This window comes from Ptychodera flava, chromosome 5, assembly GCF_041260155.1.
Source record: "Ptychodera flava strain L36383 chromosome 5, AS_Pfla_20210202, whole genome shotgun sequence".
Classification (NCBI taxonomy): Eukaryota; Metazoa; Hemichordata; class Enteropneusta; family Ptychoderidae; genus Ptychodera; species Ptychodera flava.
In genome coordinates this window covers 27,548,430-27,562,667 of record NC_091932.1, presented here as the reverse complement: position 1 = coordinate 27,562,667, position 14,238 = coordinate 27,548,430, and the positions used below count along the sequence as shown (strand labels likewise).

Genomic DNA, 14,238 nt, shown 5'->3' with positions numbered 1-14,238 from the left:
TACCATCCTCACATTTGCGATCTGGGGCAATGCAGGGCCCAGCTGATTGTCTGACAAGTCAGCGCGTTGCACATTGGGAAAATTAAGTAAAGACTATTACACGCGTACACGAGGAGTCTGGGTGTTTATTCGTAACATCCGCTGTTATAAGAAGTATTAAGTCAAATCCCTAACAGTCAACAGTTAACAAGAAGTCGTCAACCGAAGCTCTCTGTGCATTTGAATGAAATTGTTTGAAAAATTATAGCCTGATTGCCGAAGATATAAAAACCCAAGGTCAGCGTGAAATACACGTGCATAGCTGGAACATGTCTGAGGGAAGCACGCTTACAAAACATGTGATCACAAACGGACTTCCCCCGCTTGTTTCGAATATTACGTCATTACATGATGGAGCATCTGATCATGATAGGATACGAGCGAGTGGGTAAATGATTAACGCTCAAATTTACTTTGTTCACCTCGCTTGTGTTCAACACAACGAAAAAGCCTGGGCTATTTTTCGTAATTAATCGACGATGCCGCGATAGACTACGTGAGACTTAAATGGCCCTGTTAAATTCACTTCACTGCGCGAAGCGTATGCGACATGTACGCGTCAGGTTGACAAAGGTAAACATTGCTGATCTCGGGTATCAAAGCGTCCTGCACACAGGCGCATGCTGTAATCTGATCGAACAACTTCCCACAGGTTTATTTCCCGCCACACAACGATTTGTATGATAGCGTCGTATAAAGCTTCGTTATATTTTAATAGGGAACCGTGTCTCATATATACCCTTATTGTGATCCCGCTAGAGTGCACACGACTTTTCAGTTTCTATCTGGACCTTTACCACAGCTTTTCTTCGGCGGAGGAATATATGTAATATATGTTTATACGCCTCTGTACAACGTAAAAACCAACATTCTCATTGACCCTGGTAGGTTTACACCGTCGCGACGTCTTTTCGCGCTGCAGACATCAATAGATTCAATCAATGGAGGGTGTGCCATGTGACAGAGTATGGAAGCCACAGTCACCGTGAAATGTAAGCATGCACATTATATCCGTGTCTGTCAACGCTGAACGATATTAAATACCGAGAGGCTAGAGAGCTATCCACTCTTGAGAGTCCACTTACCAGTTATATGTATCTCCGTAGTTAAGTGTGTATATCCTCCCGAGGTTGTCGCTGTACTGACAAAAACAACACTGCGCTGTGTTTTTCAATAGGTATAATGCGCAGAAGGCCTGCGCATTGGTCTGTGATTCTAAAAATCAGCAGACAGTCGGCACAGGGGAGTAATATAACGGTCGACAACCCGTTTAAAGTGCTGATTGGATTATCTCTGGCCATGTGACCTCTCAGATGGCTTTACTCGAGGTCACACGGAGGTCACGGTAGATCACAGATTCAAAACAAATGCCGATGTTTATACTCAAGGAAAACAAACGGACGCGGAAACAGTCATACTCACGCAATCACCAAAAATATCCTCAAGATCCTGTAAACTCTCGAACTTTCTCGGACGTCATTGCTGACACAACGTCAAGGGGGACTTCTAACCCATTCATGCTTCAAGGACCACACGATTCCTTTGGAAAATAGTATCAGTGAATATGGACCAATGAGATATAGCTTCTGGACTATAGTAGAAGTAGTAGGCCTACTCTGGAAATACGGAGAATACGCACCATGTATGTGTTGTCCTTGACTGGAATAATGTTGCCGTTTGATTTACTGTTATAAATATAAGCGTAAACATTATATGGCAGGCTTGATAGTCTGCAACCCGTTCAACACCCATGCGGACATCCCGTCAAACTGACCGATGCTTTGGCTGGCCGACGCGTCGGGCATAGATTCTGGACCACTCCACAGCCTATGATATAGGCCCGCTGTGAGACTTGATTACAAGTCAACTTTTCCGAACCACTTCTGGGCATGCTATCTAAATATGAAGGGTCCTAGAGAGGATCTGATTTGAAGTGATTTTATTTCATTTTGCAAATGTGCTAAACCATGCTAACGTTCGAATAAAGTTAAAGGTCATTAGAGTTGTTTCCGTGTCACGGAGATCCCACACAGACTGAGAAATCTAAACACAGACTGACAGAACTGCAACATTTATCAACATACTCGAATTATATAGTCATGCGAAGACTGATATATACAACCATAACCCGTACTGCGTACGCTATTATCCGTTATTGGTTATAACCGCTGTACAGATATCCACCCACTTGAATGTGAGCAAGAACGAAGTTCATAACACTTTAATACTTTGGTTTTCTGATCGTTAAAATTTCGGCTTGATTGTCAGGATAGCCCCAAAGCCTCTCTCCACCTTTCGGTTACTTTTAAAGAAAATGGGTAAGTTATCCTGAAAACTCAATCAGGAAACCAAACCTTACCTTTTAAATGTCTGGTTTGAAGTGATTTCATAAGGTATGTTTCAAAATATAATTTAGGTTGGGCAAAAATGAAGTCCTGCCAGTCTGGATGACAGCTAAAATCCCTACTAAAGTCATATTTTAATACTGAACCAGGGTTCAATCAGTGATATGATAGCGGAGAGCTACCCAGACACATCGATACAGCCTTCGGTAAACACTAGTTCGTTTTGAAATTTGCTTATAAATACTAACAGAAGCTACTCGAATAGTACCTAGATCCTGCGGGTACGATTAAATGTCTCCATTCGTGGCGTACCGATGGCAAAGGTCATGACCTCTGAAAGTGACCTCGAGCGGCTAAAGTCACAATATGCTACGCCCGTATGTACTGCAAAATGCCTGGACAGTCACAATTACCTTAATATCAAAGATTTCTGAATCAGTGTGGCATGATTTGGCCCGTATTTACTCACAATATTAATACCTGACCGGCAATAATTGTGCGGGTAGTTTGATGTAATTGAAGGACCAGTAGCTGTAACTTTTGATAATTTTTTTCACTATTTTTCATTTGTATGTCAATTGTAAGTTCTTGTCTTACTCTCCAAGCCGTGTTGACAAGGCGTCTTTACGCGTAAAGTGCACTGTTATTGTTTTCATTTGAAATTTAGTCCGGACCAGAATTCATTTGTCGACAATTACAATGCAGCCTAATGCAGTCTACACAGGTACATGGTGAGTTTGACAGCAGGATACTTGTGTATTCTATAACATGCTGTGGAAAGTAGAAGAAAACTCATCATACGTTGCAGCTACTGGACTCGTATCACACAGTGTAAAACACCTTTGTAACCTCTCGACTCATTAGTGTAGCAATGGGCATGGGTCAGGTCATGTGTGTGCATATAGCACTATATATAATACTTTCAATTTGTGCCTTAATATGCTGAGCAAATACTTGTAGCATCGTTCTCAATATTGATAAGCATGGATTTTTACACTCTCGTAAAATTCTACAGGAAAAAGTTCAGATTGGAATAGATTCAACGAACCCCATGATTGCTTCTCGTTATTCTGAAGAAAACGTAACGAAACTCAAAACTCTGGAACGACCCATAAAATAATAGAAGAAGTGACTAAGACACTTCCACTCGGGTAACTTTTTGAATTCTCGCAAAGCAGAGAGTGTTTCATTACTCTGCCATGCCATAGTGTCGCAAAGGGGTAGGGAATCATCGTTGCCGTAAAAAAGAACGATCATCAATGGTTGAAAGAGCCGCAACAAGCCATTGCGAGAAACTCTGAGCACATTCTATGCAATTAAAACACCATCGAACCCCTGAAAGTAAAAGTCTCCGTTCTGCAGGCAAATATTTCAACAATGGCGTCAGTCTTGCATACATGAATGCTTCCTGCAAGTGGATATATCAAGATTGCAGAGCAGAGCCAAATTCCAAGCCGTCACGGCCTGACCCTCGTGGTGTCTGGGTAGATTGCGCATGCTGTGCACGTGGAGGCCGAATTTCTATCGATCAACCCCGTATATTCAATCTGTGAAATTATCTTGTCTGCAAAATCAAATACTTAAGTGAAGGAATGTTTAGGGGGGGGGGCAGTCGTCGGAACTGCGCTAAAAGGTCGCTAGGGACCCCTATGACCGATGTAAACACTGCATCCCAGGTACGTTGGCGATTGATGAAAGTTAAACATGTTTGTAATAATGTACATCGTAAAATGTAAGTGTTGCAGCTATGTTTACATGATGCATCTATATATAGTGCACGAAATATATTGATTGTAAACAAGCACGTCGCACATGCGCAGTTCCGACGACCGCTTCCCTTTAATTGCCACGCACTGTTCTGAACCGAGTAATCTTTTCACAAACATTTTGTGCTGATTAACATTTACACTGCTGTTTGTAATAGTTAAAACACGCGCTGAGTTTTCTTGAACATTATACATTTCGTATTTTATCTGATGTAATATGATTACACTCCCTTCTGGTATGTTCAGAGCAATAATAAAGATTAGAACAAAGACATAATATAATTTCTATTATGGTGTGTTAATATTATTTTTACAAGTATAATAAATACAATTAGAGTATATAGGCTCTGACGGCTGGCATTGACACGATTTACGAGAACACCATTATTGATAACTGCCCCGTTGACGTCAAGGTCTCCCCTTTAAAGCCAAGGGAGAGCCCTTTGATTTCTGTAAATGGGGTGGGGGATTTTGGAAACACGAATTATCGGCAGGTGAAGGAGAAAAATCAAATAGCTTGATTCTATAATGGCTTGAGAAAAAAATGTTCCACCAGATTTGCATTGTTTTTACACACGGAAAATATAATTTGATGATGGGACTGGCAATAGAAAACAATTTTCTGTCAAAGTGACGGAAAGAATTGCTGCCATACCAATTTTCTCCATCCAAAGAAATCAATGTTCCTGTCCTTATTCACGTACAATGTTGCGGAATAAGTGTGTCACGTGTTAGAATCCCTCGCAAATTAGCACGACTGAAATTAACCTCTTCCATCGACTAATTAATAGGGCAACGGGGTTTAACAAACAAAACTGCTGCAACTCTGTGTATTGAGTCAGTCGTGTATGTATGCACATGATTCAACAATACAACGCCACTTCAACGCCCCTTCGGAAGACAAGACACCTGTTGATGATTATCGGTTATCTGCGGGAAAAATCAAAACAAAGCAGAATACAAATGACAGGATTCGGCAAGACAAAATACTAAACTCTCCAGGATGACATACAATATGAATGAGCCACCTTTGTTGTCTGGCAGTAAAGCTTAATAAAGAAACGCCTTCAATAACGGATGCGAGGGTCAACCTAGTTGACCTCTGACCTCAATGCTGAGGTATTTTAGGAATACCGACTCGACGCATCGTCATTGGATTTGTCCCTTTGCAAAAAAACTGCTCAGGCGTAATGAGATTAGGAGACTTCCCTTTAGGTTTAAAAGCATGTTAATTTATTTGTCATGCGTTGAAGTTGTCGATTAAAATTCTTCGGGGTAGAATCACTGAGTACACAATCTCCTGTCTATCTTAACATGGATGATCCGAACGACAACTTCAGCATTTTGACATCCGCTTATTGTTCGCCTGACTTAATAAATCTTCTTATCTTGTTCACTAGATAATATCTTGTACGGCGATGACATCATCTGGTCATGAAAATCACTGATTGAACCCCGGGTCGTGACGTAACGGTGAAACTATTCACAATCACCATGACCATTGTCACGGTTTGTTTGTTTGCTTTTTACGCCCTGATAGGCGCTTCCTTCCTTCCAAAGTGTAACGTGATGGACTACACACTACACGAATTTCAAATGAATGACTCGGTGTGCATTTTAATTAGATATTCTGCACCAGATAGCACCACAGCTAATCCATAAAATGAAAAATAGTAGCTCGGATTTGGGAGGCGAAGTAGAAAAACTCGCCAATTAGACTAACAAGCCCGCGTCACGTTGGCAACAGACGACAACGCGGGTATTTCCGAAACCTTTGCAATGGCAAGTTGTTTGCTCGTTTGCTTTTCAAGAAAAACAAGATGATCCCCCAGCACGTTCTATTCTGAGCTCATCGCTAAAATTTGCAAGGACACTCGTAACAACTCATAACTATCTGCCGACACATCTTCCAGCTTTTAAGGTAAAACGCGCCTCGGGACAGATATTCGGACTCTCAAACTTTTTCAATTCTTTTTTCTGATATACCACTAGTACTTGTGGCGGTTCATTTTAAAGCTCTTGGTGTAAGAAAACTTTTCATTGGCTTAGTTTTTCGAAAATCGAAAAATTTATTTTTTCTATATGGAGTTAACACAGGGATGGCGCCCATTATGAATTTCAAATATCGGTAAATCTTGAGTAATTTGTTTCTCTAGTTCCAAAATTTGCACGGTGACCCCAATTTTTGTCGATTCTTGATTTTGAAAGAAAATGATTGAAATATTCTTTAAGGAAAGTTTGAGCAACATTTTAAGTCTTTCACTTTCGAGGCGCATACTACCTTAATTCGCGAATGGATCTTGTACACGACATGAACACAATTCGAGCTTCTCTTTGCACTACGCCTTTATCATGTTTATAAGCTTAAGGATCACAGTTGTACAAAATGTTTTTTGTAAAGGAAAACAACCGAGGCAAAATTACAGATGACCATCGATGACTCACGCGTCCACGTGTCGTATTTGAAGAGCTATTCATTCGAGTTCCGATTGCTCACTGGAGTGAATTAATCTAACCTTCATCGCCTTCCCGACAGAGCAATGACATGTACCGGCTATGGGATATCATATCATCTGCTCAACGCCTCATGCCGATGACTCTTAATCCGAATACTGCCGAATCGCAGACTCGGAACCATTCGGAGAACTAATATTGTTACCTGTCGAGTGACGTGACTTAGGTGAAACAAATAAATTCAACACACTAATTCAGAACCCCAGTGGACGGTTTAATTGGAGCCCATGACCTTGGTTGAAGAAATTTGTAGAACGCAAAACGGTGAATAAATCGATTATGGACACCTCCGAGGACACCGGAAATTGATCGCTTTTCGGCCATAACAGTAAGCCCATCACCTCTGTCTCGAGCTCGTAACTGTATTAACTACCAGAAACGATTGTTCTATGAATAAATTACGCAGATGTTGACGGGCGACTCAAATGGATTTCTCTGTGATTTTATGTTTTTACTATGCCGAACATGTACACGCAAACAAACAGCTACAACTGTAACTGTACGCCTGTGCTACCCTGCGCATGCAGAACAGACACGGGAACCAGCCTGGCTGGGCGCACGGTGAGGGGGATTTGAAGTCTTGACATACACAGTAAGGCGACGCGCAAACAATTATTTCTCTCTACAAAGTTCGCGACGTATACAAGAATCATGTCAGTTTCATTGATAAACGATTTTGATTCACTTTATGAAAAGCAATAAAATGCTTACAGTTTATTACGGTTTAATGCTTTATTATCAAAGGCACCTGGATTGCTTACGTGTCTAATGCGCATGCGTTCGGGTTTTAAAAACCTAACAACAATAGCTCTTGTCAGAGTTCAGAATGTGAAACATCTCATTGAAAAACGTTAACGCAATCAAATTAATCTTTTGTTTATTATTCTATACGTGTACAAATATAGATACAGTTAATATTCAATCTCAAAGACAACGTCAGGGGCCGCTGTACGGAGCGTTTCTCGTTCTCGAAACCGCTTATTGCGATCTCCGAGCACTGGAAGTATATGTCAAGTTGGATACCTACGTTTCTTTCCTACGTTTCTTTCTGACATTTGATAAAATATCTTTAATAAAGTTAGGGAAATAATGAGGTAATATCGAAGAAATGTTATTCAAAGAAAAATACTGCGATGTGATGGTTATTTTGCGAAGCCTGGCAGAATAATTATTTCAACAAAAATAATTGAACAAAATGAAAATGAATAAGATTAAAGTACAATTCGATCACGTAATCGCCTTTGGATCATCTGGGAAACTTTTTTCCAAAAAGAAGCACATACAGGGATGTTTCTTTCTGTGTCCTGGTGTATGACTACAGCACCGTACCGCCACCTAGAGTCGATTTCTCAGAGTCACTCAAATTTCACTTTCTCACTGGTCGATTACTGTAAACCTTCCATCGTGACAAAGCCTCATTGTGTATCGTATATCAAAGACAATGTTGCCCTCTAAACGCACTTTCTGACAATGTGTAAACAGAACAGCACGCTGGCGGAGATGAAAGCTTTTCGCCACGTGAGTTTTCGCCCTCAGAAAGCTTAGAGGCCACAGAGTTCAAGGTCGTCTACATACAACCGAAGGCACAAGGTTGTCATCTTTTCTATCTGCATCCACAGGGACAGATTCGATGACCATGAACATTCACCTTGTTTTCACGTGATTTTTGGCAAGTGTCACGGTTGTAAAGAACTTCTTTAAATGCCATAAGTATTCGGAAAAACAGGTATTGAAGCTATCAACTTACAAATTTGACAGACGCGATAAAACAACCACAAAGTCGTGCATCTTCGATAAAAACGTGCGAAATTAACGATATCATAAGTAAGCCACCGATCGTTTTAGAAATCTTCAAGCCTTTGCGTAAAATAACCATGTCTGTCGTACATGATCAACATTTCGCAACGAGACTGCCACGACAATTTTAAGGTGTATTAAAGCACACACACACCCATACACCAAAAACAAAAACAAAACAAAGCAAAGAAAAAGCAGCGATGAATAGGCGGTTGTCGAATTTCTTCTCAACTCGATGACATAACTTTTCAGTCGAAACTTACGTCATCGAAAGTGTTTTTACGATATGTCTACAAACGGATAACGTGCAAACATACATGTTTGCATGGTCACATGTACTATGGTAATTTCAAGATCGACATCGACCTTCGCGATGGATCTCCGGGGAAAGACAGCGATATTACGTATGTACATGAAGGGACTCCTGGGTATCATGCGCACAGATACAAAAGTTTATTTCGCACAGAGGGCCCTCAAAAGCTCAAATCGCCTACCGCTGCAACTAAATCGGTTTCGCTACGTTTACTTCTGCCGCTTAAGGGCACGTCGTAACATTTATATCTTTTACAGAGCGTGCACAGCCGGCGGCCATGGATGTCAGTGCAAGGGGCAACAGACAACACGACAAATATGGTGAAACGGGGTCAAAGGTCATGGCGCCACCTCACATCAATGGGAAGTACTCTGAATGTATCTTCACTGACAAAGCGTAAAATTTTATGAGAAAACAGAACAGCGTAGCGGAACCAGAAACTTTCGATTCAGCAAGTTTTGTTTTGTTTCCAAAGTTTATCTTATATTATATTTTTGACAAAACTAGCTCGGATTTTTGTTGCTTCATAGATCTCATACCGTAATATTCCTCGCATGAATATGTTGTTTAAATAGCAGTTTTCATTATGTAACTTTTCCTCCTGAAGTCTTTCATTTTTTCCTCTCTCTCAACGAACATTACACCATCGATTTTATCTCACTCTATGAAGAACTGACATGGTGTGTTCCGTTGGTGCACAGATTGCATGGATCGGAGCTCGTTAACACTCTAGAGTACTCGCATGAAAACTATACTATACCGTCCAGACATCGACATAAAACTAATTGGCCTGCAGAACACAAACATAATAATTCAGCTTTCAGTTGAATGCGGGGAACATAACATCATTATTTGAGATCTCAAAATCATACTATTATTAGCTTGTGTGGACCCACTTTGAAACTTTTAAAGAAAAATTAAGCCTTTATCGCATCGTGTACACGTGAAAATAGATACTTTCCTTCTCCATAGAGTTAATCAATGGCGCTATTCTATTTTTAATTTCAGAAATTCATAACTTTTTTTAGTTAATTTACCGTCTGACCCATAAATGACCCCTCGCCTTCATCCTCGGTGATAAAGGGAGGGAATATTTGACAGAAAGAAAACGCATAAAGGCGCGAATACAGACAGTTGTACATGTGCGCCCCCTTGTCATACTTGTCGTCTGCTTAGCAATACAGCCCATGCCTGTGTTGGCATGCCCACCCCGTGCACGCTGAACTTGGGGTCACATTCAAAGACCGGACAAATTCAATGTAGCTGCCTAAAATAATAAACTCTAGTGCAGTTTTGGTCAGTGAACACGGAAGGGTTAGTTTATGCCTTTTGTGTTACTTTACTTGGTACTACCATGGATGTAAAAAAATAGACATCCATGGTACTACTGCACAGATTACATAATACAGATTTTACAAAAGCTGCATGTTAGTCGGCACGTACATTTTTAGTTCACCTGAAGATATTACTGCAAACCTTGGAATTTTCTCTGCATGTGAATCAGGTGCTGAGTGGACTTATTACTGACGGTGTATGGATTTTAAAGGCATCAGTGACGTGTCAAAGGCGCTGCACATTCTGTGAACAAAAAGTACACCGCGACAAAAGATGTACAACGGTAAAGAATGCCTCTTTTAGAAAGGGCGCGGTGTTACCAGCGCTGCAAATTAAAGGACTGTATTATTACAAGATTTGGATGTCCACTAATGAGGAGCTTATTCTATTGGTTTTGTGAAGGAACCGTGGTTCTGTCAATGTCCCTGGGTATGGTTTTGACCCCTGACACGCCCTTTGGGTGCCATCAGTTCCAATTTAAACGAGGTCACGTGAAGGTCAACCGCAAAAAAACCCGGATGAATGTTGGTGTATGCGCTTTTGCGAACTCGCGAACATAGTGATATTTGTGCAGTGTCCCCGGTTCGATATTGGATTTAAAAACTATGTTTGAATCTGAAAGCAGGAATAGTGCTTGTATCAAAGTTTGCATTGATGTTCACCTGCACTGCACGGAGGTAAAACGTCTATTACCTCCACTGCATTGCGAGAGGGACACGACTTCTTGTCAATAAATACTCGCCGTGAATTCAGAACCCGGAACTTTGCACACAAAAAACGACAGCCAACATGTACCAGGGAAAAAAACGAAGTAACCAGACGTATTTTTTCCATCAAGTACAGGTTATGCAAACCAGATGTGGCCTTCCAGACACATTCCCAGGTCCTCTGTAGGTCAGACGGGCACTCACTGGAGAGAGCAACCGGATTCGTGTGGGGTGTTTTTGTAGGTCCACCCACGCAATGCAAGACGTACAAGCCCGCACGCCACCAACTTCTTTTGTCATACACTCGGTGAAGAAGGACCTGGTCTTTACACAATGAACGCCCGAGTGACTCAAAAAAATCACCTGTAGGCCAGTCTTGCACGTGATGCATTTTCACCGATCCATTGATTCGTCCACTAAAGCCCTTATCACGACGCACAACCCGAAAACGGAAGAAGATGCGTGACAAATACTTTCAGTGTATCAGATGTTGGCCTACACCAATAAGGTTGTTCTAACAGCAACAATTTTACATGTAAATTAATGCTTGAATTTCCGTCCCGTAAAGAGATACTTAAGAAACCTTCTTTAAGGTCCGGCCTTGGCGGTCCAATTAACCAAAGCATACAGATCTAGAAGTGCTGTTTTTGCAGTCAACATGCCCGCACGTTGGCTTTCTCGGCATACGATCCAAAATAAACATCGTCCAGGCTCCAAAGACCACAGCTTCACTATGGAGAGGCAGTCACGTTTCAAACGGCCTTTTTCCACACTGGGGGTGGTCAATGCAAAGTCGAAAAAATCGCAGGCACTTGATCGAGAACTGGTGGACAGTTTCACCAGTTCTGCACGCGCTTACGAATGTGCCCTAGTTAACATGAGAGGGAAGGTTGTTCAACTTACCTGAAAAACGCCGGTTTTTGGCTTAAACTGATGACTGGTGGACCAAGCTTCGGTAGACTGTCGTTGACGGAGGTGTGGCACCCAACTGAATCGCGCACTGTACTATTCAAATATTCTAATTGTATATTCATCGCCTGAGTACAGCCATACCTCTATGTTGAGGGACTGTGGCCCACGCAAACAAACATCGTACCGTCATACCCTTATTAGCACTGGTACGTCTACATACAAATGTGTATCCAGCAGGAAATGGCTGAAATGGCATTACGATGGATTTGGTCAAATAGTAACTCATCGGATCAAAAGAACAGCTGTACTTTTGGGAAGTGAAGCATTCCTGTAAGCGGGGGGAGGGGGGGGGGTATTCGCCAAGTGCTTTTGGTGTTACACAAATTCACCTATTCTGAGTTGAATTTCCGAAGGCTGCGCATATGGCTCTGGTTTGGACACTGATTGTATCAGTTCTACTAGTACAGGACTACGTTTGCTGTGTACTATCAATGTAGGCAATAACGAAGGGTGCTAGTCATTGGCGGCTTTTTGTTTTTCATTATATCGACACGTGTTTGGGATAAAATTTGTGACATACTTACATAGACTGCCCCCACTCGCTTGGCTTTCCTCTGCAGCAGTTACGGGCCGGCCAAGCAAGCATGGCCCAGCAAATGGCGTTCACCCCACGATCCATGCGACAGCCCACCACTATTAAACGCGACAGTCTGCTGAAGTTTCTTTAATTTGTCCTCTTTTGATATGTGTATGTTCACAGATTTGGAGCAAGTCCAATACCTACATGTGTATTTCTCGTTAGCTACACCTGAGAGCGACCATTGAAATTTTGAAATAAAAATAAACACTTGTTTATATGTCTTAACTTGCAATACTTTCTGTAAACTTGTGCAACGTTGATATTTCTGTGGCTAGAGATTTAACAACATCATGGCTTCTCTGGATGTTCATCATTTAATCTTGATCATCTGTGGTCTTCATCAACTAATGTAAAGTCATGTTGCTGTACATATAATAACGCTTGGTAGTCAGTACACCATGGCTTATGATGGTATTACATAGCTAAACGTTAATATAGAAATAATAATTGCCTTGGACACTACTAATATACAGGATTTACGTAAAATCTGAACATTATTATACCAACTATGTAAGCGAAATAACACGAACGCATTAACTGAACCTTTTTTATTCACTGACCAACTTGCAGCCATTATTATATTAAAAAGCTGGGCTATTTCTGATGGGTAAACGGCTAAATTTTCTGATGGGTAAACAGCTAAATTTGTTGTCATATGACACTTAGGTCAGTGCTGGGGCAGACGAGTCAACATTGAGACAGCTTATATTTGTAAAATAGATGTGATTTACATCCGATGAAAGTGAAATTGCATTATGTCTTGTGATGGAAATATGCATCAAAACATAAAGACGCAGATAAGTGGGACTGAACGTTAATCCTAACAGCTGTTCGTCCTATTTTAAAATCATGTTTATCAAGCTTTATTGCTTACATCGCTTCTGAAACTGAGTCGTCAGACGCAATTTTTTTGATGGAGGAGCATATTTATCCAAATGCTGCCAATAGTAAAACTATAAAGTAGTCAGCAACGACGACGATCGCTACAGAAGATCATACCTCGGGATGTTGTTTAATGTTTTTCTTTAATTTCGGCCCATTTGCGCCGTATGCGAACTGAACGACAGTATGTGAAGAAGAATATTAGCCATGATATCAGTCGAATAATTTTAGTTCCCAGTCCAAAATCTAATGATATATAATGATATGGCTTTGGAGAGATCAATGCTGCTTGTAAAATGTCCCTTTGTATCTAGAAATTGGTATTTTTGCTGCTTCCAGTATGTCATTAGATACAGTACTATCTTGTCGCTAAACAGATTCATTGAAATGGTGCGGAGCCGCTCAAAATTTGCGCCAAAATTTGTTTGCGGATGTGGAGTTTATATGGTTCAACATGTGATGGCGTCTGTATTTTAAGGACAATAGACAGGCTTATCATGAGGATAGCAAAACAGTGTGGTCTTTGATTTTGCAAGAATATTCTCAAGATGGAAGGAAGCATACCGTATGCCGGTATCAGTTGTTTTGCGAAGAACCGTCTCAAAGAGAACCGTCTCCAAATAATCAAATTCCAGAGGCAAGCTGTTCTGATAAAATTTACGTATCTTGCATGAGAGATACAAACTGGGAGTATGAGAACAAGAAGTGCGTCCATAAACGGGCGAAAACGTGAAAATAGATCAAATATCGGACATGAATAACCCGCTTATATGACAGAATCACTAATAGAAGTTATACGGTATTTCCTACCGGGTATGATGCGATCTTGGGCATGGTATAGCATCGCACATTACCTATACCTCGCTATGCCCTTTTCCGTGTAGTTTGACATTTATAGTGGTGTCATATTGAAATAAAAAATAAGCCGATAGATAAACACACGCCATAAATAGGTCTACCATCAAACTCGTCCGGGCGAATGATACTC

The 14,238-nt window shown here is 41.0% G+C and overlaps 1 protein-coding gene across 12 annotated transcripts in view; it reads right to left on the bottom strand.

The window, feature by feature from the left end:
• The window catches only part of LOC139133413 (uncharacterized protein PF3D7_1120000-like), a 51,032-nt gene extending 39,137 nt beyond the window's left edge, over positions 1–11,895 (bottom strand). For 4 of the 12 annotated variants that reach the window (XM_070699993.1, XM_070699988.1, XM_070699990.1 and 1 more), the window contains exon 1: positions 1,125–1,269. The gene's annotated coding sequence lies outside the window, so the exon portion shown is untranslated. Of the gene's footprint in view, positions 1–1,124; positions 1,312–11,719 lie in introns of those variants that run through there. The other 8 variants (XM_070699985.1, XM_070699989.1, XM_070699991.1 and 5 more) reach the window with 4 other exon arrangements.
• Between the last annotated feature and the right edge of the window lie 2,343 nt (positions 11,896–14,238).